Source organism: Peromyscus californicus, unplaced genomic scaffold (genome assembly GCF_007827085.1).
Source record: "Peromyscus californicus insignis strain IS unplaced genomic scaffold, ASM782708v3 Scaffold_7__1_contigs__length_154581171, whole genome shotgun sequence".
Classification (NCBI taxonomy): domain Eukaryota; kingdom Metazoa; phylum Chordata; class Mammalia; order Rodentia; family Cricetidae; genus Peromyscus; species Peromyscus californicus.
Genome location: NW_026294595.1, coordinates 122698021 through 122723910, shown reverse-complemented (window position 1 = coordinate 122723910; position 25890 = coordinate 122698021). Strand labels below are relative to the sequence as shown.

The 25890-nt window shown below is 42.4% G+C and overlaps 1 long non-coding RNA gene across 1 annotated transcript; it reads left to right on the top strand.

Annotated features, from left to right (window-relative positions):
- Window positions 1–17041: 17041 nt before the first annotated feature.
- Window positions 17042–25067, top strand: LOC128102327 (uncharacterized). The gene is made up of 3 exons (XR_008215384.1): window positions 17042–17129; window positions 17393–21100; window positions 24245–25067. It is a non-coding gene; the product is annotated as an uncharacterized LOC128102327 (long non-coding RNA).
- The last annotated feature ends 823 nt before the right edge of the window (window positions 25068–25890 follow it).

Here is a 25890-nt window from a genome sequence, read left to right as displayed (position 1 = left end):
TACAAGAAGACAGATGAAGCTAAGAGAATTGGAAAGTTGAATACAAAGAAGAATACAAAGGGGCACGAAAAGCCAGGCATTGAAGACCAATGTGAACAGTGTGCATATGTAAGCAGCTGGTGTTGAGGTAAGGGAGACTCTGCAGGCAGCAGGTGATCTCCCATGCTTCTGTGAGGACACATGGGGAAGCTAATGGACTTCATGCCACTAGATTCTTGATGGTATTTAGAAGCCACTTTAAGCAGACTGTTGTTAGGGAAGGGATCAGATTGTGAGAGGAGAGAATAGACAGAATCAGACCGATTGATTATGGAAGAACAGCTGCTGAAGGCAGAAATAATAGAGAATGGTGGTTTTGAAAGGAACTCCATGCAGCTGTGGGTTGAAGGAGGTCAAAAGATGTTTTGGTGGGCAAGGGTGATTGGGATAGCGAAAAGGAACCATGCCTTACATGTCCCATCGTATCTAATGAGATCTGATTCTGATTGGTCATGCTTCATAATTCCCAGTACGGGTAGTTAATGTAATAAATCCTTTAGAGGTGAACATCTTACTTTTAGCCATGAAGTTTGGAAGGGTGGCTTCACTCTCGCAGAACTGGAGTCTTTGCAAGATGCACGGGTACTCAGAAAAGGAGAGAGGAGGGAAGGGGGAGATGGCTCAGTCAGTGAAGTGTTTGCACACACATGAGGACCCAAGTTTGATTCCCAGAACTTGCACAAACACAAGTGTCACGCTGGAGAGATGGCTCAGCAGTTAAGAGCGCTCTGTTCTTGAAGAAGACTGGGGTTCAGTTCCTAATAACCACATGGCAGCTCACAACCATAGAGTCTGCAACAACTCTAGTTTTTGGGGACCCTAGGCCCTCTTCCAGCTTCCCTGGTCATCCACATCCACATACATACATGCAAACAGGCAAAACACCCATATCCATAAATTAAAAAATTAATAATGAAAAAAAGTGATAGGCATGTTAGTATACTGGTAATCCCAGCACCAGGAAGAACACAGAAAGACCCCTGGGACTTGTAGGCCAGTCAGTCTAGCCTAATTTGTGAATCCCAGGCCAATAAAAGATCATGTCTCAAAGGAAGTGGGTGGTATTTCCAAGGTTGACACCCAAGGTTGTCACACTTGAGCATGCACATACACACGTGCACACACTTGCATACACAAGGGAGGAAAGCACACAAGCAGCCCCATAAGGTGTGGTGCAGCTTAGCTTCAACAAGTCTCATTTGTACACTTCTTTCTGCTCTACTCCATGTCCCTGACACCAGGGAGAGTTTTGATTTTGTGTCCCAGTGTGGTTTGGAGACCCAGAGGCCAAGGTGCATCCTGGAACCGCACCCTATACCTCAAACTCTTCCTCCTGCTGCCTCTGAAGCATCCAGGAAGCTGTGGCTGAAATCACAGGTCATGCATCAAAGCGCTTTAATTAGCCTGGGACAATTGTTGGGGTGTGGGGGAGGCAGCTGAAACTATTCGGCTATAATAAGTTCTTAAGAAGTCTTGAGAAACAAAAAGCATAACATACTGTAACTGACGGAAGAAAAGCATGGCCACAGGGTGACATTTTAAAGAAAGCATGACATGTAAGAACTGTCCCATTACCCCTTGATTTCAGAATCCTATATGTTTATTAAAGTGAACAATGGGGAGATGAAGAATATACTTTCACTGTCTTAGTTATAATTTTCAATACTTAAAAGTAGCCATTGTTATGTCTTTCTTTAAATATGCACCTAAATTAACTTTATTTACACGGTAATTTCAATACTCACCGTGTTGGATAAATATGTAAACAGGCCTCCATGTGGGGAGAACTTCCCTTAGAGAATACACTGCCAAGTGTTCCCCATGGTAAAAATGCATTTTTCTGTTAAATGGGCTGTGCCTTCTTCACATTATGCCCATCTCATGCACTCATGACACAATGTAAACTTTTTTACTGTTAGACAGCAAAACGATGTCTCTCCATTTTTTTCTTTTTCTCTTTCTTTCTTTTTCTTTTTTCTTTTTTGGCAAAAGATATAATGTTACAGTGAACACCTTTTCCTCAATGCCTTGTTTTTATCCTTAGGACAATCGAATATTTTTACATTATATATGTCCTGCTTAATTGAGAAATCACTTGAACATTTTGTTTTTAAGCCATTTATTTATTTGTTTGGTGTGTGTGGGGGTTCTGATGTATCACGATGCATAGGTGGAAGTCAGAGAACAACTAGCAGGAGTTCTCTGCTTCTACCATGTGAGTCTCAGGGATCAAATTCAGGTCAAAGGCCATGGTAACACATGGCAGCTTTACTCACTGAGCCATCTTGCTTACCCTTAGTTTTCTCCCCCTCTCTCTCCCTCCTTCCCCTTCCCTCCCTTGCTTTTTTTTTTTCTTATTTTTTGAGATAGGCTCTCCCTAGATATAGTCCATCCCCCTGACTCAGCCTCCCAAGGGCATGAGATCCCAGTCACTACTCCTAGCTGAAAGTGCTTTGATTTATTTTCTTGTGTTGTTTTTCAGAGCTGGGAACTAAGCCCAGGGCCTTGCTATGCCTCTGAGCTGCATCCTCAGCCATAGACCACTGTTTAAAATTCTTCAATTTATTTTCAAGATTCCTCTTTAGAATTGTTATTCCAATTTGCATTTCTGTGAGCTGGGAAGAATGCTTATTTTCTGTACTTTTTAATAAATGCTAGGCATATTCACTAAAAAGAAAACACTGACCAATTATATATATATATACATATATATGTATATATATATGTATATATATACTCAACATTTATATATATATTATAAATATGGGCATATAATGTAAATACAAATTTATAATAATAAATTATGATAAAAATAAATTTTCAATGTTGCAATTATTGAAATTTGCGCTTGATTACAAATGAGGTTATAAGTAGATTACATGTTTTTATTACCCTTTTCTGTCTTTTTTCTTCAGTGGGATGCTTATTTATATCTTTTGCCAAATTTTCTATTATCAATATATTTTTTCATATACATTTATAAAAATCTATATAGTAGAGATATTGATCTTTTCTTTGCTATATATATCATGGTGTGTAGATTACTGTGACTATTTTGAAATTTCATTGATTTATATATTTGTTTACTTATTTTTTGGTATTGCTTGGTATGGAATCCAGGAATCTATGCATCCTAAACAATGGCCCTATCAGTGACTACATACCAACAATCAACAATAAAAATTAATATTCTTTTCACCTCCCATCAAAGAAACTTTTCTTTGCAACAGATGAAGACCATCACAGAATGCAACAACCAATCAAAATGCGGAGTTGTGGAGCCCAGTCCCAACTAACACATCCACAGAACAATTGCTGCACCAAAGGCTTGGGGAACATGGTGAAACAGGGGGCAGATTCTAAGAGCCAAAAGAACAGGGAGTTTGTTGTAAGATTGTGTCTCCTAGAAATGTCAGAAGGTACACCTATGAAGTTTCACCAACTTGGCCATCTAAGCATGTCATGAACAAGGATGATACCAGTGGACCTGCTATCATGGAATGGGGGAGGCTTAGGAAGCCTCAACCCTAGACAAAGAACTACAGGTAACTAAGGCTGAGAGTGGGAGAAATCGTCTCCCCAGGGAAGAGCATATCAGTTGGTTATCCAACACCAAATGATCAGTATCAAAAGCCCCTCAGGTGCCTGCGCTGAGGAGATTTCTCCCAGAGTCCTGGGGAAGATGCTAGAGTGGCGGGGATAGTAATCTGAGGGATATCGAATGAATCTACTTACATGAAACTCTTTAGTTCACTCACTTTATTCTTCTAAGATAAAATTCTATCTACACAGCTTCAGTTCCATTCTCATTCTTAGCTCCTCTCTATCCCTTCTCCTCCTGTCCTCTCATAGCTCCAAGTTCTTTCCATTTCGTTCTCATCTTCATCTTTGTTCCTCTCTCCATCCTTCATCCTTCCTTTCCTCTCCCTGTGACTCATCTCTATACACCTACAATCAGCAATACTCTGGCCCTTCAACTTTCTGGTCCAGCAGGGCAAGTCTGCTCAAGCTGGCAAACCTGTGTCATAGCTTGAATCACCTGGTATGAAAAGCCCTTTTGTTCTAAATAAGTTGCTTGAGGAGAAGTCTAGAGATGCCACTTAGGCTATGAGAGAAAGAGGGGTCTGACTTAATTTGCACAAGAAGCAAAGCCATGTACCTAACATCCACCTGGCCTAGGTGATGTCTCCGTATGGATATTTACCTTAATTCAGGAGACTAGCAAGTGATCTGGAAAGCTTATTCTGTCTGCAGTTTATCCTTGGATGCTTTTTCTGGAGCTGGCCCTGGCTTTGGATACTTGATAACGGAGATAATTGCAGAAGGCAGGTATCTGATTCTAATGCTAAAAAGAAGAAGCAGAAAGCCTGGAAGCAGAAAGTCTTGCCTGTGTGACTGTATCCAAATACCTTAATCATATATGCCCAAGGAATGATCAATCCACACTGTTTAGAAGTTCTTAGGAAAAAGAATCAATTGGGGAAGCTATGATAGTGCACATAAAGTTCATACAGAAAACAGCTATTATATTAAAAAAGCCAAATAATACTCCTTTGCTGTGGGATGTTCTGTATGTTAAATGTGTTGCTCTGATTGGTTAATAAATAAAATACTGATTGGCCAGTAGCCAGGTAGGAAGTATAGTTGGGACAAGGAGAGAGGAGAATTCTGGAAAGTAGAAGGTTGAGTCAGAGCGACGCTGCCAGCTGCCGCCATGAAAAGCGAGATGTAAGGTGCCGGTAAGCCACAAGCTACGTGGCAACTTATAGACTAATAGATATGGGTTAATTTAAGAAATAAGAACTAGATAACAAGAAGCCTGCTGCGGCCCTACAGTTTGTAAGCAATGTAAGTCTCTGTGTGTTTACTTGATTGGGTCTAAGCAGCTGCGAGACTGGCGGGTGAGAGAGATTTGTCCTGACCGTGGGCCAGGCAGGACTGGAGAAAACTCCAGCTACACTCCTTAAGCCTTGACTTCCTCTGGAAAGTCCTTGACCTTCCAGGTAATAGCTTTTTGTCATAGTTAGCTGAATTCCTGCTACATATTTCTGCATCCCATAGCAGATCAGCCCTAAGAACATACACATATAAGTAACATTACACAGATTGAACAGGTTGTACTTATGTATTTAGGAATATATATATATATATGTATATTCATAAATAGATATGTGTATGCATACATTTATATTTGTAATAACAAATAAAGAAAAAGAGGGTATTTATTTGAAATAATGTGAGAAAGGGTACATGGAGGGAGGAAAGGGAAGGGGGAAATAATGTAATTATAGCCTCAAAAATATAAAAAGTATTTTAAAATTAATATTTTATGTATTAGAGATAATACTTGGTGCTGGGCATACACTTAGGAGAGTGTCTTTGGTACTGTGGTTATACAGCATTCTCCTATACTGAAACTATGTGTTCCTCTACCTTCTTCATATTGATTCTGTTACATAAAAAATATTTCTTATAATTTAAAAAAATCAGCATTAAAAATCAGAATTTATCTAGAACACATGTACATGTTTGCATGATATTATATAAGGTTTAACATCTTGATCTCCACTATTTCTTGAAAACTGCTCTCGTGACATGCTGATCTTCTGTGTGTACACATTCTGAGTTTCTATTCTGTTGCAGTAGTCTTTTTCATGATACCATCTGTTAAAAGGATGGGTTGACTTTAATCAGTAGTAATCTTTAGAGGAGAAAAATGGCAAAATGGCAGCCATGAGCTTAGTGTGGCCGGCAGTGGTATCTGGGAACCAGTCCCAGGAGACTCCAGTTCCAATTTGAACACCGCCCCACCCCCACCCCGTTCAGCTGAGACACACTGTTTTGAATCCCTTGTAGTTTTAATGTGCTTCTTCATCCCAAAGCCTTAGATTCTGTATGCTTAAATTAGACTCACCGTACTTCTTTTGCCAATCTCTCACCATTGTCCCAGAATCAGATAGACTAAATTCCATCAGTTGCCAAAGTCCCAACTGAAATGTTACTATAAATAATAATTCCCCTTTCCTTCCTAAGGCAGAATGAGTGGGGCCTCAGAGGCTTGAACACTTAAAAATGAGCAGCCTTGCTTGAAATGGGGGAGGGAAGGCGTTCCATTTTCAACCCCAAGTAGTTATTTGGAAGACTCAATATGAAGCTGTCAGACCAGCTTAAAGAAAGACACGATTCAGAAAAACTAACTAAATAAAATAAAGTAAAATAAAAAATTTGAGGTATCAGTAGCTATTTTTTTGGTCTCAGGAGGGAAAGCAGATTCCAGGATAAACCTTCATGGTGAAGGCACATGCTACACCAGACCATATCCCACACAAGATTCAGCTGCTAATGGACCTGATGATTCATCACCTACTGAGTTATTTCAGGGGAAATGCTGTGAATTCCAAAAATAAGTTATGGGCTGTTCTTGCAATAAAAAGCATTGACATGAATACTTCTTCTGTGTTCATATTTGGATTAAAAAGCCCTCAGCCATGGAAAACCAAGCTGGGAAAGAAGGAGAAGAAGAAATTCAGTAGCCACAGAACAGGGAGTGTGGGGAGCTGGGAGCTCTGATCTCATCCCACCTTGGAGGTCCTGTGGGTCTTGGCTAGATCTGGGCTTCAGTGTGCATGTTTGAAAACTGTGCTGCCTGGATATCTCTATGCTATGGTCTCTTTCAATCCACGCCCCGTGTGAGTTGATGAGAGTCAGCATCGAATACACTGATGTCACGTAGGAGTGATGGCCACTGCACCTGCTCGCCCAAGACTTGGAAGTCCTGTCATGTGAAAAGAAAGATAGGTGGAGCTGAAGAAGTTTCCTTAGGCTGTAGAAAGGAGTGTGAGCTGTGTGAGGGCAGAGATGGACCTGCGTTATCTGTCCTCTTGAGCATCTGTCCCCTTTCATGGAGCACCACCACCCACGGAATGTTTACTGAGAAAATGAATAGGTGTTCTCGAATAGTTGGGAAACAGCACAGGTGGTCCACACCAGGAAAGGAACAAGAAAGAAAATGTTTACCCTTGAGAAGACTATCAGAATCTTTTCTTGCTTGCACATGCTCAGTCAGTTTCAAGTCTTCCATCCCACCCTGGATAAAAGGAGACAGGACTCCTCCCACAGGCAGACCTCCAGTGGCCATGTTTGTCCACACAACACAACACCCCCTCCTTGTTTGTTCTCCCAGCAGGGTACGAGCTTGAAGAGCAGCACATCAAGGCCAACGTATCTTCTCCAGTGCCTACATCCTGGTTAGGAAGGGCAGCTTCTCTCTACCCCCATTATGAGGGACATGCAGCTCTCTATGAACCAGGATGAGGTTCCCAGTGAGGGAGCTGAGGGCATTGTCTCTCCGACTCAGCTCAGCAGCAAACATTCAGTTTAGACAGGTGGCTTAGCTTTCTCCCAACCAGCAGACGTTGTCTATTTCTTTTGCTGAAGGGCCACCCTCCTCCTAGCTGGGCTTTGGCCAGGACTGGGTGGTTGGGAGCGTGACAAAGAGGTGGGGCCTGAGCAAGACACAAGCCCATTCATCAAAGTTGTCTTTTGATGAAATGGGATTATGCTGCATTCATTTGTCAAGAAATGGAAGCCAGAAGATTAGGGACAGGTGCACTGATCAAACATCCTCCAGGCTGGCTCAGACCTCAGGGTGTGCTGGGATCCCCATAGCCAGGGATCTGAACAGATAAGGAACCTGAAGAGATGACCCTGGCACCTGCTTCCAGCAACACACCCCATTGTGTGCTCTGACCATTTTATGCCTCATGTGTTAAATGGGCAGATATCCTACCATGTCCATAAAGCTTAGCCCTACCATTTCCATAAAGCTGATCTCCCTAACCCTTCAATAAGGTATGGTGAGAGTGGCAATCAGCTCACCATTGCACCTAAGTGCATAGATTTTGCAAAAAGCAACAGCTTACAGCAGAAACTTCTGAAGGCAAGAAAAGAAGGGGCCACTATTAGGTGTCAATATTTCCTTCAAGTTAGAATGCTGCACAGGTAGCAGTTTCCAGGAGTAAGACAAAGCATTTATTTCCCATCCCCAAAATGCAGGCATTTGTGACCAGGCTCTGTTTGCCTGATAGAAATGTCTCAACACAGCCACACATCTCTACACTTGAAAATATCCACGTAATAAATAGTATCCTCTCTTCATTGTGGTCCAGGACTGTGCATCTCAGAAGACAAGATGATTCTTATCAGTTCCTTCAGTATTCTGTAGTTGTGAAATGGAAGTAAATTAAGATAAAAATCTCTTGATTGTTATTCCTTAAGAGGCTTCTATTTCCTGGTTGTGAAGTCAGTACCCAGCTGAGTTACTGAATGAGTCAAGACTGAGCCTCTATGGAGGTATGGGATACAAGCTGTCTCCATTGAGAAGTTTGGGTGTTTATGTCCATATAACAGCATCACAATTTGTCCTATTCATATCTATCACTCTGTAACAAAAACAATGAATACATGCAATTACACATATTAAATCTGTTACACCAAGCCAACCATAAAAAGTTTCCACAATTGCAGGTTTTTAGCCTTGTTATCCCCACTTCCCTTGGAAAAGGGAGAGAGTTTTGATGAGAACCTTTTATATGGAAATATAAAGGCACATGAAGCTAGCTCATATAGTAGAGGTCATCTGATAAAACTTAGGCAAAAGCCAGGGCAAAAATTCCTCAGCTGTAAATGCATTTTCATATAAACAAATTTTAGAATGTTTGAGAGAGACCTGTCTCAAACAAGGTGGAAAGGTGTGGCTGGACACCTCACACAGTTACACATGCACACACATATCAAACAAGCACACATATATACTTGCGTATCTCACACACACACATACACACACACACACACACACACACACACACACACACACACACACAAACACCTTTGACTCTTTTCTATTCTGCACATATATACTAGTCCTTCTGCTATGATTTGAAGCAGCACAAGGTATGGCTACTCAAGCAACTCCAGAATCAGAATGAACCCCTTTGTAAATCACCCAGGGTCAGTTACTTAGTTATAGCAGTGTAAAATAGACTAAGACAACTTGTAATGAGGCAGAGGCCTATAGACAGTGAATTTCTGAGCAAGAGAATTGTACTCCAGGCTTTTCTGATGACTGGGTCTCTCTTGAGTTTCCTGCGGGGCATTCAGGTTTATAGGTAAGAGGAAAGAAGAACCAGCATGCAGGAAGATTAGCTCCTTGATGAAATGGATGAGTAAGGAGGAATATTTTCTTAAAGAAGCCACTGTTTGGGTTTAGAGACATGACTCAGCAGTTAAGAGCATTTACTGGTTTTGTGGAGGACTCAGGTTTGTTTCTCAGGACCAAAATGGCAGCTTACAATGCCCTGTAACTCTAGTTCTAGGAGAACTAACATCCCTTTGACCTATAGTGTCATAGGTTGCTTATAAAATCACACAGTCACACGCACACATGCATACGTAAAACATAAATAAATGATTTTTTAAAGAAGCCTTTGTTGTATGGTTTATAGTTAGTTGTATTTTACTAAGAGAATGTAGGCCTAATCCATGGTTCCTGCATCAGGAGAGGCTCTACTAACAGCTGAAGCTATAGTCTAATTTACTTTTTCCTCTCTCAAGTTGGCCAACTGGTCACCCTTACCATAGTGATCCTTTGCAAATGTTAGGGAGCAAAGATGTGGAATTTCAAAGGAGGGTTTAAACACTGTGTGCTCCTTGCTCTTTTTCAGTTTACAGGTTTTTGGAATTTTGATGATATCACAGGTCACAGGAGATCATTATGGATCTGTAGAGGAGGGTGAAGTGTGTCCAGAAACATGCACAGAAATGTTGGCTTACATTTAGGCTTTAACCATGAAGTCTTATGTTTTCCCGATTTCTAATTTATTTGTCTGAATATTGAAATTTCTCCTTGAGCTTTGTTGGAATTAGCCCACAATTTTCTATTACCACAAGTTGACCTTCAGCGTCCTCTTTAGGAGTTATCAAGCTTCTCATTTAGAACATGTGAAGCTATGTTGACTATTCTTTTTTTTATGAAAAAAGCATGAATATTTTTAACACATGAAATAAGTATAGAAAAATATAATTTTATTTTATACATGATGTACAGTGACCAGATATTTTTACATAAATGTGTTTCAGCATCATTTGTTAAAAACATTTTTACACATTGGATACCTTCGTATTTTAGTTAAAGACCAATAGGCCACATGCACATGGGTTTATTTTCAAATTTTACTATAAACTATGTGTCGTGCTCAGTATTGATTGTCACTCTGATCCAGACTTACCCAGGAGATAGTTTTCCGAACACGTTTCTGAGGGGTTATTTAGATCAGGTCAGGCTCTGAGCATGTTGATGAGGGGTTATCTAGATTCAGTTAACTGCAGTGGGAGTGTGGACAGCACCGTTTGGTGGGCTGGATTACCAGACTGCAGGAAAAGGGTACTGCTTGCTGCACATGGGCATTCACTGTTCTCTGTTTCCTGATGGCTGACACAATCTGACCTGGGACCACGAACTGTGAGCTGAAGTAAACCTCTCCTTTAAGTTGTTTCTGTCAGGTCTTTTGTTGTGGCAACAAAACAAGTGACTAATGCACTATGTGCCCATGGTTTCTACTGTCACACTGTCCTCATCACTGTCTCGTTAGTAACTCTTAAAGTCAGCTACTATGTGTCTTTAAACTTTTTTTTAACTTCTAATTTTTTGGAGAATTTCAAACATAAGCACATCATTTCTAATCCTCCCTCCTCAACTCCTCCTTTGTCTCCCCACTCCCTATGAACTTCATATATACATAAATCCATCCTACTGAGTCCCTTTAGTATAACTCATATGTACATGAAATTAGGGCTGACCACTTGGGATTCAGCAACCTATCAAGTGGTTCATACCTGGAGCAGATTGATTCTCCCTTTCTCATGAGCCAATGAATGATTGCCTGTAGCTAGCTCTTCATCTAGGGATGGGGCCTTTTGAAATTTACCTCATCCACAGTATCATGTCAGCTGGTGTTAGCATTATGTGGGTCTTGTTTAAACAACCATATTGTTGATATTTTGTGGGTACAGCTTCCACGTCATGTCTAGAAGGTACTATCTATAGTACAGTCCTAGTCTTCTGGCTCTTACACATATTCTTCCCCCTATTTCTCAATGTTCCCTGAGCCCCAGATGTAGAAGATACACTGAAGATGTACTAATTGGGGCAGGACACCCCATGCTCACTTATGCTCTGAATTTTGACCAATTGTGGATCTTTGTAGTAGTCTCTGTCTGCTGCAAACAGAAGCCTCTTTAATGAGATGCGAGAGAGACACTTACCTGGGTATAAGGGTAAGTATTTAGAATACACTTAGGGATTATATTGGTTTAGGAAAATGGCAGTGGTAGGTTCTCCCACAGAGTGTATGCCCTCTCCACCATGGGTATTTGGCTAGATATACAGTAATAGGTATGAATTTCCTCCTATTGAGTGTCCAATTAGACAGCTGTTGGTTACCCTCAAGATAAAAATGCCACTATTGCACCATTGGGGATATCTAGCAAGGCTGGTTATTGTTGTGGACCACAGGCTTTATAGCTGGGTGGGACAAATTAATGGCTTTTCTCCATTGGGAGCTTACACAGCACCTTATGATACTTAGATACTGTGAGAGCTAGTCCTTGAGGAGAAGGCTCCCATGTTAATTACAGCTGGCTTCCTTGAGTGCTATGTCTAAAATGTGTGGTTTCTTCATCAATAATGTCTTGCCTTAGAGTCTGGGGAGGCAACCTAGGGCAATGGCAATAGCCTATATTGTTCTGAGAGTCTCTTGGATACCTCTGACCAACACTTGAAGGGAGGTTTCCCATGCCTGACACTGGATTTAATTTAATTTAATTTTTTAAGATTGACTTATACTCTTAATAGTCCACTTACGCCTATGTGGTGAGAACTACACAGGGAGTGGAAGAATATCCACTAAACATGAGTGAGGTAAAAAGTTTAAGTGGCTCTTTCTGACTCAGGAACCCAGCATTCCCATAGAAGCAACTCCCATGAAAAGCACAGTCTCGGTGAGTCAGTCTCCAGTTCCCCTTTTCCTTCTCTCAGTCTCAGACTGGGCAGCTCTAGTGTGTGCCAGGTATCAGCTCCAGCACAGCCCTCCCTCAACCTGTCAAAGCATCCCTTTGTTGTCCAAGGGGAGCTCGTGATTCAGCAGGTACTTGACGTGTGGTCTCTTAGGAAATACCTTCCAGGCATCTAAACAGTTCACTACCCACTGACCACATTCCCAGCTAACAAATGCTTCACACAAATGAGTGGCCATCTTAATCTGGGAGTAGCAGGGCTGCCTTGAGGCCTGGGACTGGTGGTGAAATTCCTAGCTTGGGTTGATCTTCAGCTTCAGGAAGTCTTAGGCATTTTCAGTGAAACACAGATGGTTTCCCAGCATTCTTTTCAAACTAGGGTACTGGATGGAAATAGGCCAAAAAATGTCATCCGTAGCCACAATGAAAAGCTGGCTTTTAGCCACTAATTATTTCCTCCTAATCACTCAAGTATAGCAAACCAATCATAAAGCGAGAGCCTTTGGAAACCCCTGTGTGTACATATCCATCGACTCATTTGCCAGTGTCTGACTGTGTTACCAAGTCTCCTGAGAAGGCTTGTACAAGATACTGGAGACATGAAGTGTGTAAGCACTGATCCTTTAGAACTCAGTATACTGGGAAGAATGGTGTCCTTACCTAGTTAGTGTTCTATAGCAGTACATTTCACACACAAATATGATGAAATGCCATGGAGAGAGGTTTGGGTACAAGGGAAGGGTTGAATAGGCCCTCAAAGAAGGGCAGAAATGTTGGAGCTAATGTTACATTTGCTTTTCCAACCTTTTAATGAATTTTATTACATGTATTTCAAGAATACCCATGATTTTATAGTACACAAAGATAGTAAGAAAGATGGTTACCATAACAAAGCAAGTTAACATATTTATCTTTTCACATGGCGATCCGTTCATGCCTGTGACAAGAGCAAGTAAACCTGTGTGACAAGAGCAGATGAAAGCTACCAATTTATAGAAAATCCCCCAAGTAATACAAAATGTCTTCATGTTGTTCATCAGAACTCTGGACTGGCTCACCCTACATACATGCAGGTATGCATATATTCTAGTTTCTGTCCCCACTCATCTGTCTACATGGCTTGTTTCCATACCTGATTTGTGAATGCTGCTGTTGCAAACATGGGAATTACAAATATCCGTATAGGTTGGAGATTTCAACTCCCTTGGTTATATGGAAGAGGGATGGCTGGTCATACGGCAGTTCTTTTCTGATGCTGTTGGAATCCCCACACTGTTTCCACAGTGGCTGCACTAACAAACATTTCCATCTGCTGTGTGAAAGCCTTTTCTTTTGTCCATCTTCTCCCCAGTACTTAATATCTCTTGTGTATGTTTTTTTTATAATATCCATCCTAACCGGTATGACTTTGGAACTAGGTTTCATAGGGTGAACAACAGTTTCTTGGGCAGAGAAGGGGACTAAGTCTATATATCTATATATCTATATATCTATATATCTATATATCTATATATCTATATATCTATATATCTATATATCTATATATCTATATCTATACCTGGCATAACGAACTCAAGTCCCTGGCTGACCTGTCACTGATAGCTCTATCCTGGTAGCTTCTGCAGTAGAACCACCTAGACTTACTATGGTTTTAGGCATCTTCTTGGCCTCACTGCCTCTGGACGAGGAGTCTCTACAGCTGTACTCCAACCATACACTCCTCTGCCTTGCCTTTTGGTAATAAGTCCTCTGTGTCTGAAGATTCCTGACAATCAATCTTGGTTTATAATTAAATTAATATTTTAAAATCCAGTTTGTGGTGTGTGTGTGTGTGTGTGTGTGTGTGTGTGTGTGTGTGTGTGTGTGTGTTTTGAGAAACAGAGGTTGTTGGCTAAGCCAACACAAGAGAAAGGAAGGAATTGTTTTCAATCTTTGTATCAGTTACACAAAAGTAATTCTACTCCAATTCTCATGACTCACCTGTGAATTTTTTTTTAAGTATCAACTATAATTGTGGGAAGTGACACAGACCTGAAATCTAGCTCACTTCTGCTCTCTCTCTCTCTCTCTCTCTCTCTCTCTCTCTCTCTCTCTCTCTCTCTCTCTCTCTCTCTCCTCTGTGTCAGCTCCCAGTGGTACAACAAGTATGTCTGATTTCTGTGTCTCCTTGGGTTTCTGACTACATTACCTGCCTCTGAACTCAAATAGGGTTTAGAGCTACGAATTCCAGCAGTGTGACCTGCTTGTGTCCCAAATCTGCCTTTTAGATGGCAAATCATTGTCATTTTACAATGACATGCAGAGAAGGTTGGTAACAAGCATTCAGATGTCAGATGTCCGTTTTCTATGTGGATCAGCTTGCATGCGTGCCTGGAACACGTTGTTCTGATCTCATAAAGTAAAATGAGAGGAACATCATCTGTGTAATGCACAGTGTAGACATCCATTGTCACTGGTGAAACCATGTTGGTTAACCTTCCCTGTCAGTCTGGCTTCAACTCGGAGACCAGTGAAGGGCACCGTTGGCTTTATCTGGGAGAGTGTTTCCAGAGAGGATTCACTAAGGGTGGGAAGACCCATCAGAACTACCAGTAGCACCTTCGCATGAGTTAGGGACCTGTACAGACTCAAAAGTTAAAATTAGTTATCCTATGTGACATTTCTTTCTTCTGCTTTGTCACTGTGAAATGAAAACCAGACTTCGTCACATGCTCTCTGCTATGAATCTGTGCCCAAAAGTATGGGGACACATGAATCTGTGTCCAAGAGCACAGGGACACATGAACATGGACCAATCACTCTGAAACCCATGAGCCAAAATAAATCCTTCTCCCATTAGATTGTCTATGCCCTGTACGCTGCCAGAGTGACAGGAAAGACAACTGAGGCCCGGTGAGATGGCTCAAAGGAGAAGGGTGCTTGTTGCCAGCCTGATGGGACTCATGTGGTAGAAGAGGAGAACCAATTCCTCAAGCTGTCCTCTGACCTCCACATGACATGCACACATGCTCACATGCATACCTGTTATAATAATATATAAATGTAAAGTTTTTTAAAAGAAATGTAACTAATATATCACCATATGACTTTATGACATGCCATTTACAAATTCAAAAATTTTTTTTTTCTTTTTTTCTTTTTCTTTTTTTTTTTTTTTTTTTGAGACAGGGTTTCTCTGTGTAGCTTTGCGCCTTTCCTGGAACTCGCTTTGGAGACCAGGCTGGCCTCGAACTCACAGAGATCCGCCTGGCTCTGCCTCCCGAGTGCTGGGATTAAAGGCGTGCGCCACCACCGCCCGGCTCAAAATTTTTAAAATGACATTCTCCCAGAGGCTGAAACAAAAACATGTTCAGGTAGCTGCTCTGGTTTGGTAAGGTTTGTATGTGCCTCACAGAGGCCCATGTGTTGGCAGCTTGGCGCCCAGTTTTGAGCCGAGAGGGCCATCCAATATTGGACTTTCAACTTCCAAAACTGTTAGTAAAATGAACCTCCTCTCTTTGTAATATACTCAGCTGAGGAATTTGGTTACAGTCACAGTAAACAAGCTGATACAGTCCCTGTCAATCACCAGTGACTCTTAAAAGTAAGGGCATGCCATTAGTTTCAGATTTTATTCCCATTGTAGCATATGGTAGCAGCGTGTGAAAATATTTTTCAGTAGACTGAAAAACTTACTGTGACAAGGTATTTTTATGACTAAAAGGTAGGACATATGATTTCACTCAAGACAGAACAAAACAGTGGAAATGGAGACTATGACTAAAGGTGTTGATGTGGAGACATGTAGATGGTGTCTGTCCCCAGAAACCTCTAAGATGGTGACTGAGACTTTACACAGGAGAGGCCTTGAGTCTGCACTGGTTCTCTGCACAAACTTCTGCTGATGGGGGAGCTGGGATGTGCAGTGACTTTTAGGAAGCACCTACAGTAATGCATTTTGAGTAAAGTTCTGGATAATTGTCTCATAAGTTAACATTGCCTGATTTTGGAAGACTTCAACATAGACTAAAAATAAAAGGAGGGCATGGGGGGAGGTAATGCAAGAACTACTTAACATTTTGGGAAAACAAGTCTTAAAATTCAAAATATTTCTTTCCATTTTAAAAATTAAAACACTTTGACATACTTTATATTCTCCCATTTTTTGTTGTCACATAATAATCATACAAATTTATGGGTAGCTTGTGATACACCCATTCATGAACACAATGTGTAATGATCAAATCAGGGTAATTAATGGGTATATTACCTCAAATGCTACTTGCTTCTTTACAATTAAATGCAAATCAATGCCTGCATTAAAATTACAAAAACTCTAGAAAAATCCTTAATTATTTTTGGTCACATGGAGAAAAATAAATTTCTCAGACTTGACATAACATGATTAAGAAAAAAAGACCCTTCAGAAGGGAAATGCAGTGTTTGCTCTAAAATGTCCCAAGGTGAAGCCCTCCTGGCAAATTTTTATTGCTGTGCCACAAACCTCCGTGAGAAGCGGAGTTTATAATGGAAATGCCGAAGCACCACCTTAATTATCCGATTGCCACCGGGCACCGGCATAATGAAGGAATTTCCTGCTTTTTGCACAGCGAATACTAATTGACACTGGAGAAGGGAGATCAAGCGGCCTCCCGGCAGTAAAATGGTGCCATCTAAAGGAGAGGAGAGCAAGCCACAGGGTGACACTTACAGAGGGTTCGGGTCAGCCTGCCCCAGCCCAAAGAAACCATCTTGTGCTCCCAAGACGGCTTGGTTGGTCCCAGGACAGCCTCTTTTACTCCTAGAGTAGCAAACTTTCAGCACTTGGATTTTTGGACCCCAAACCTAAAATAGAATTCTATTGCATTGCTAGCAGAGCTGGTTGCCAGGTGCAGTTGCGGCGGGGGGCGGGAGGGGGGCTCTGCACCTCAGTTTCCTACAGCAGACATTTCGAAGCAGAAGTCTCCAGAGCCTTGGTGGGAGCTATTGGTTGGGCATGTCTGAGAAAAGAGAGAAGGAGAGAGTGGACAGGGGAGAGGGTGAGTCCGGAGAGGTTGGGCGGCAGCAGCAGAACGGAACAAAAGGACGTGGGTCGGGGGTGGGGTGGGGGCAGGGAAGATGCAGGAAGGTTCTTTTGTGTGGATACCTTGCTTTGGGCTGTGCAGTGGAAAATGCAGCCTTCAGTCCCCACAAGCTGTCACATTCGTGCACATAAGGAAAGCAAACAGAGCGGGACAATAAATCGTGCCACATGCTACAGCTTGCAAGCCACAGATTTTTTTTTTCCTTTTTCTGCTTCTAGGACCATGGTGTTTCTCCAAGAATGGGGTCACCAAGGGAAAAGGGTGTATGTCTCCAGACACACATGCTCTTTGGGCCTGCGTGAAGGCTTTTATACCTGAGTTCTGATGCCACTGAAAGACGTCACCAGACCTTCCCACTAGGCACCGTGGAGCAGCACACAGCAGCTGCGTCGTTCCTTACACCCACACAGCTCTGCTTGGAGTGCCAGACTGACTTCCCTCCCCTGCCTTAGGCATATGATGCCTGGAGCATCAAAAATTCGTGTGAGCACAACAGGACTAAAAAAAAAATTGGGATTTTAACTTTATCTTAGACAAACTGTCTAGGAAGGCGAGGTGCTCCTCATAAGCTAGGGCAAGCTTAGCTCTGTCTGTCTCACTTAGAGGCAATGAAGGGGAAACAAATGGTCCTTGATGATCATGGGCCATTAATAGACTGGAAACGATGCAGGCCTGAACTGTCACCTAGCTGTAGCGATCTGGTTAGTAACACGGACTGGACATCAGGCTAACGGTAAATAGGCCGTTTCTAAAGTGGCTGAGAATTCCTATTGCGGTGAGCCACAGAACATTCCCCTGAATGGACGACACTTTTACACTACCCAAATAGGGCCATGAACATTCTGAATCATTTTAATAAAGCAGCTCAACCACTCAGGTGGAGGAGAGTGATTTTGCTGAGACCGTCTCATCCTATGTGTTGCCTCCCCAGAAGGCTCTGCTCCATTACCTCAACCGGCCAGCCTGCACAGACCCGGGATTTCGTCACTAGCAGCTAAGATAACGGCACCAGGTGTTTGTCACTGGGGCAGGACTGCCTGCCCTTCAGACAGGTCAACCTTGAGGGTCTAAGCGAGAAGCCCTCTACCTATTCAGCAAAAGGAAGATGAAGACAGCATCCCAGCTTCCCGCACACCTCTAAGATGGAAGTCGGTCAAGCCAGAAGCAGACTCGTCTGAAAAGGTGACTTAACTTGTTAAACACTTTTGATGAGGCGAGGACTTTGCTTCAAGGAAAAAAAAATAAAACAGCCTGGAGCCTTTCCCCTAAAGTTACAGGGACCGGAGTCATCGCAGGTCCCAGGCAGCACTGGCAGCCTGAGAAAGTGATATTTATCACACTAGTGTCAGTATTCCGCTACACATATAAAATTGTTTCTATGACTGGACATATACTATGAAGATAATTAATACCCTCCTGCCAAGCCCCCACAGCTCTGATTTGATGATTCTGGTTAATGTCTTAAGTGATGTTCCAGAGTTTCTTCAGTATGGACAAGCACATTCAAATGTATTTTGTTTTCCTGTCTTATGAAACAGGCAGCTTACTTTACATGGCGGCTTCCTGTTTTCTGTATACTGGGAGCCTCTGCTCCGCAGCAGGATACCTGGAGGTATCTGGACACTTTTTGCACTTTAAAGTTTTTGACAAAATTCACTTGCTGTGGATATTGTTCTGTATAAATAAAACATTGATTGGCCAGTGGCCAGGCAGGAAGTATAGGCGGGACAAGGAGAGAGGAGAATTCTGGGAAGTGGAAGACTGAGAGAGACACTGCCAGCTGCCTCCATGACAAGCAGCATGTGAAGATGCCGGTAAGCCACAAGACACGTGACAAGGTATAGATTTATAGAAATGGATTAATTTAAGATATAAGAACAGTTAGCAAGAAGCCTGCCACGGCCACACAGTTTGTAAGCAATATAAGTCTCTGTGTTTACTTGGTTGGGTCTGAGCCGCTGTGGGACTGGCGGGTGAGAGAGATTTGTCCTGACTGTGGGCCAGGCAGGAAAACTCTAGCTACATTCACTGTTGCCCAACTTGTGGTTCACATATATTCAGCATGTGCCTCTTACTCTTCCTCCATCCTCAGTGGCTGCCAAAGCCTGCTGGATCCACAGCACCCTGAGAACTCTTACGCCCTCCTGTCTTCCTTGCTGCACCTTAGTGATGCAGCAGACTGAAGTCCCAACATCCCTTGTCACTCTCTTGGGCTCCAAGAACAGGCTACCTCCCCCTGCCTCTTGAGGAATACTGTCCACTAGCTCAGAAACTACAGAAGTGTTCAGCTCTGCCTTCCCAGAGGGGCGCCAGGTGCTTCAGAACTCATTTTCTGCGTTGGTCCAGATGAGTTAGAGGAAGGGCAGCACTCACAACTCCAGGTGCTGATCTGGATTCCAGGTTGCACAATCTCTGTTCTGTTTGCCTGATGCTCTGGACCTGTCACAGCCAACCTGGACCCATTTCACAAGAACAGAGAGTGCTGTGCCTTTCCGATCATCACTGTGCCTCTGCTGGATGGCAGAAATCAAGCAGTCCTGGTACCTGGCTCTGTTATTCTTCAGAGTCTCAGGGGATAAGAGGAGGCTGCAAAGCTTTTGAAGAAATGCAGATTCCTGGGCTGTACCTGTACCCACCAGTCTGTTCCCCAGGATCCTGGAGGGTCATTGAGCACATAGGTTTCTAATTTATCCAGTTGGCCCTAATGGCTTCTAAGAAGGAAGATATCTGCTGTGTTTCCCAGCCTCCCAGCCTGTCATGACTGAGAAAATGAGTAGCGTTTTTGGAAATATGTATATTCTGGTAGTGTCTCATTTTAGAATAAGTGTGAAGGGAATAATCATTTCTCATGCTCTCTGGACTACAATAGGGATCTATCCTAAGCAGCATGGCACTTCGAAATGAAAAAGAAAACAACCAGAGGACTGAATAACCAAAGGAAAAGCACCCCAGCTTTCCTCTGAAAACCATGGGATGTGACAGAGTTGGGTGTCTTGTTAGAAATTTAAGTTCAAGTGCAGCTGACTCTCTGATCACACTGCTCTGCTGGGTCCTGGAAGTGCCTCTCCATCTCTGACAGTTCCTCACTGCATTGGGTGATTTTAGGACTTGCTGTGATTGGTATAGGACTGGTAACACCAAGGCTTTCATGGCTATGCAGGGCTGCTGGAGAACCAACTGTTTTTGTTGAAGGCCATGGGGAAGGCTGAGTGTGTGATAAAAGCTGCAGGGACCGTGGAACAATGCCTCACCAGAGATATAAAAATGGAGGAGATGATAGGCAGCTGATATATCTCTGCTATGGGGCAATTTTTGGTGAATTACGAGTTTGCAGGTTATGGGGAAGAAGAGATGACTCAGTGGCTCAGAATGCCCACCATTCTTGCAGAGGACCTGAGTGTGGCAGCTCACAACTGGAAGCAACTCTAGCTCCTGGGAGATCTGATATTTTCTTCTGGCCTATGAGAGCACATGTATATACTCATTCCCCGCCCCCCCCCCACAAGTACAAATAATTTTTTAAAAAGAGTATACAGAATAATTGATAAAATGGTCATAGTTAAAACACCTTTTATTCACATCTCATGAAATTTGACTTTGCAACTCTCCCTATACAGAGGTAGAATCTATGTGTTTCCCTCTTGAATTAGGGCTGATCTTGTGCTTAACTCTGGCCAACAGAATGTGACTGAGATGCTGAAGGCCAGAGCAAGCCTAGGCCTCCAAAGTCCTTGCATGTCATTCACTCTCCCAGAATCCAGCTTCCGACAGTGACAGGTGTCTGAGTAAGCTTGAAGAGGATTAGAGACCCTGGCTAGCAGAGCCACATCAGGCCATTCTCTTCAATAGGGACTACTGACTGAGAACAACAGACAGAGAAGTTACTGTGTAAGAAGAAAACCCACAGAACGAGCTTCCTTTTCATGGTATGTTTTTCCTATACCTGTCTGTCGTATTACATACTGTAGCATTAACCTTTGTAGTTCAAGATGTGACAGCAAAGTTATTTTTACCTTTTCCTGCTTTCACTGGTGGCAAAATGGTCTTACCATAAGTCCTAGCTATGGTTACTATTGCTACGATGAAGCACCAGAACCAAAGGCAACTTGGGAGGCAAGGGTTTATTTCACTCACAGTTCCATATAACATTTCATCATCCAAAGCAGTGAGGGCAGGAACTCAAGTAGGTCAGGAACATGGAGGCAGGAGCTGATGCAGAGGCCATAGAGGGGCGCTGCTTACTGGCTTGTTCATCATGGCTTTCTCAGCTTGCATTCTTACAAATCCCAGGACCACCATCCCATGGATGGCACTACCCACAATGGACTGGGCCCTTCCCAAATCAAAAACTAATTAAGAAAATGACCTACAGGCTTGCCTATAACTAGATCTTATGGAGGCATTTCTTAATTGAGGTTCCCTCCTCTCAAATGACTTTATTTTGTGTCATGATGACATAAAACAGTCTGCACACCAAAGTTCTTAGTAGCCACGCATGAGTCGTCCATATCCTTTTTAAGTAGAGAACACTGACCTCACTCACAGGACACATACCCTGGCTTCCCTTTGGAGCATCTGAACTGCAGGTGCTCTTCATTTGAGCTGTGGGGCCATTGGTAATGAAGATGAAGTTTACTGTGATTTCCCGATAGTCCATCTGATAACTGAGATGCACTAGAAGATGGGGAGCATCTACTTCTAAGGCATAGGTACTCTGTTCCAAGGCAAGGGCTATGCCCTAGAGGAGATAGAATGGGAAGGCCCTGCTGAGAATTTTATGTTTTTCAATTTTATATGGTGTTCAGTTTAAAAGGTATGAACTATTTCTGGAACTTTCAATCTAATTGCGTTGGTTTACTGTTGACCATGGGTACCTGAAACTGCAGAAAGACTAACTGGGTCAGCTACAATAGGAAGATGTTTCTTGCTGGAATAAAAACTGGCATGTGGTAGGAAGGCCGCATATTGAGAAATGACAATTGGCCTCTAGGTGCCCAGTGTGATTCTGACTGATGCTGAGTAAAAAGATTGGCCACCTCAGTCCTGCAACCACAGGAGCCAAGTTCCACCCACAGTCAGAGGGAGGAGCTTAGCAGAGGACCCTGAGCCTCAATGTAGCTAACTGTCCCTATTGAACCATTTGCTTTAGTCTGAGGACATCTTGAGTAAATTACTCTGACAAGTGGTACCTGGGCCCTTAGCACATGGAAACTGTGAGACAGTCATTGTGTAACCCTTAGCCTTCTTAGTTTGTGATTGTTTCTTACACAGCACAATAAAATAAATATGTTATCTAAAGCAAATTGTCAAAATATGAAAACCTTAGAGAATCTCTGAATATTCTGAAACTTTTCAGTAAATCTGAAATTCGCTTAAAACATGATATCATAAAAAATAAAGCACATATAGGACTCACAATGTGCCATATGTTGTTAGTAGTATTTTTAAAGGATTTATTTTTGTTACTTTTAATTATGTGTATACATGTAGATGTGTGTGGGTATGTGACCATGAATACATATGTCCTTGCAGTTCAGAAGAAGGTATCAGATACCTGGAGCTGGAGTTACAGGTGATTGTGAACTGGCCAACATGGGTGCTGGGAACTGAACCTGGGTTCTCTGCAAGAACAGTATACATTCTTAACTCTTTACCCGTCTCACTAGACACAACAGTATTTAAAACATATTAATGTATTCAAGTCCTAAAAAATAAACAACCCCTTCCCCCATGACTTGTTTTGCAGATAAGGAAACTGAGGTACAGCAATTTCATGTAATATGCGTGAGATTACTGACCTAGCCAAGCACAGATCTGAGCTCGGTTCCAGACTTGATCCTATTTGACACTGACCCGGGGTGACTCAGTACTAAAGGGATGCAATCCTAGTTGGAAGACAGTGTATGTGATTGGGTAGGACTCCTCAGATCCTGGAACCCATAGGAAATCAGGTTCGCTTTGCTCTACTGTTATTTGTCAAGCGTCTGTAGTCACAGTGTGACTATCACAGCAGAAAAGACTTAGAACACCGGAATCCAAAACAGTAGTTTAACTGGCTCCCTATTGACGATTTTATACATTAACACATAAACTCATATTATGGAACTGATCCTATCTACTTCAAATTCTTTTGCCTCCATGCTCTAGCAAGCTACCAAATTTCAAGTTGTCCAAAAATTTTCTCAGAAGGCATAAAAAGTCAGGCACTTAATATGGAACAGAGTCTGAAGAACAGAAGAGATTAAAGCATGAGCTTTTGTATGCTGAACCAGAATCAGTTAAAAATATAGTCCCTACCTTTTACTACGCTGATTCTGTACATTTGTCATACCTTGGGATCTGGAAGAAGTCAACTGAACTCTGTTGTAAAGCCTTGCCTCCTTGAGATCTGTCTGACCTCAGTTAGGCAAATGGTGAGTAATTCAAAGTATTTTTGAATGAAAGTGTCAGTTTAAGATCCTCAGTGTAAAACATACCTACAAAGCCTATTTGCAAAGTAAATTTACTCTGGATTCTTGATACCTATGAAAGTTTTTTCTATGATATTTATTTAAAATTACAACAGTTTACATTAGAAACAAGCTCAAACAATTAAGGTAAAAGATAAATAACTGCATACAGTTTAATTTTACAAAACGCAAACATACATCTTTCATTGTTCCATTATCTGAGTATTAAGCGCCACATAATTGCACAAGGCGTTTTCAAATGTCTTAAAGGCTCTAAAATTACAGAGTTGACTTTTGTGAAATAGTCTTTATTTTCCTCCATTCTTATACAAATAATTGACCACACAGATTAAATTTAAATCAGAACTGGGTGCATCCCCTGTAGAGCTCCTTGACTCTTGTACCTGAAAGTTGGCAGCTAATGACAGCTGGTAGAGCTCCCTTGGGTCCCCAGGAGACACAAGATGGGGGTGATAAGCTTCAAAGATTTCAAGTGTTTCAGTTCGAAGGGTCCTTCAAGTCCTCTGGGACTGGGGTAATATTCCTTCCCGATTTGTGTGAGAAAATGCCCATTCTAACTCCACCAGGTTGACTATAGTAACATCTCCTTTTCATCCTCAGGAATGAAACAGGGTGGGATGACAGTTGGTGAAACGCTGGGTGCTGCATCACTCTGATCTGCTGTCACTCTGGGGGAAGGCAGGAACCCCGCTGCCTTCATCAGTGCTAGCTCTGCATCATGGGAGTGAGGCTGAAGAAGCAAAACGAAGTCTTTTCCTTCCTCATCTTAGAGCAAGAAATTACTCATCACTGCCCAGGGAACACTGGCTTGGAGTTTTTCTTTCATTAAAAAGCCACTCATTTTTGCTAATAAATCACATGGCATGGGTGTAGGAAAAGAAACCAGCTCAAATGAAATGCCCTCCACTGAAGAGTTAACAGTTAGTCATTATCAAGACACATTGGAACAACCAGAAGTGACTGCAATGCTTAGTGGCCAGAGAGTGTTTTCACAGTGTGTTCAACTTTGGGAAAGTCCATCTGGGTTCTCAGAATGCCTTCTGAAACATTATCCCTCTTGCCCTGTCTGTAGTTCCGGGTTTCCTAATTATGATGCTGATTATTACTTGTGTGATTTCGGGGTGGGGGGAGAACAGGGGAGAATAAGGTTGATTGTTAAGGTGCTGAGAACCTGAGGATGAAGACTGGAGGAGAGTTCCTCTCACACAGCATCAAGACCTCTTGACATACCATGGTGAGGCCACCTGGGCCCTGTTACTGGATACCTTAGAGGTGGGGATGCAGCTGCCTACTGAGGGGACAGCCCTGCTGGGATGACCCGGAAAAGTATCTGATTTCACCATTGTTCTTTCTGGGCCTGTCATGAAGCCAAGCATTGTGGAAGTTTCTATTGAATGAGATAATAAAACCGGCTTAAACAGTTTTTGTTGTTGTTGGGATCATTCTAGGCAAGTTAAACAATAGAGCAAAGCGTTTCCAGGTGGCTTCAAAATAATCCAAATGTGTCACAAATATCTCATTTCTGTGCCCAGAATTAAACATGCAGACACGAATAGGAAGGGGCCCCTACTTTTGAGGATCATAGAGAGACATAAAGAACCAGCTACTGTGGCTAAGGGAATGGGCTTAGTCCGTAAAGTGCCTGCCACAAAGCATGAGGTCATGAGCACAATGCCCAGAACTCACACAGAAAGACAGTCGCAGTGGGGATCATTTGTAATTCCATCTCTGGGGAGGCAGCTCGCTGGGCAGGCAGTATGGCCTACTTGGCAGGGGCCGATGCACTGAAAGATCCTGTTTTTAAAAGCAAAGTAGATAGTTCCGAAAAGTTGTCCTCTGACCTCCATACACGTGCCCAAGTGCACATGTATACACACACACACACACACACACACACACACACACACACACCCCACTTATACAACACACAACACACACACACACACACACACACACACACACACACACACACACATATGCACCTACACAGGTACTTCAGGCAGTGTGGTGTAGCTACCATATTAGTGAGACAGACTGGAGTCCAAGTCCCAGCGCCACGCATAAGGGTTTTGTGACTTCAGGAAAATTATTAATAATGTCTCATGCCCCGGGCTAACAACAATGTGAACTTCCAGGTTGTTTGAGGATTAAATATGTTAAGTGTTAAAAGCACTTGGAAGGCCGCCCAGCACACGGTACCCCTTCAGTGAATGACGGCTGTCATTGCTATTTAACAGCTGTGCAAC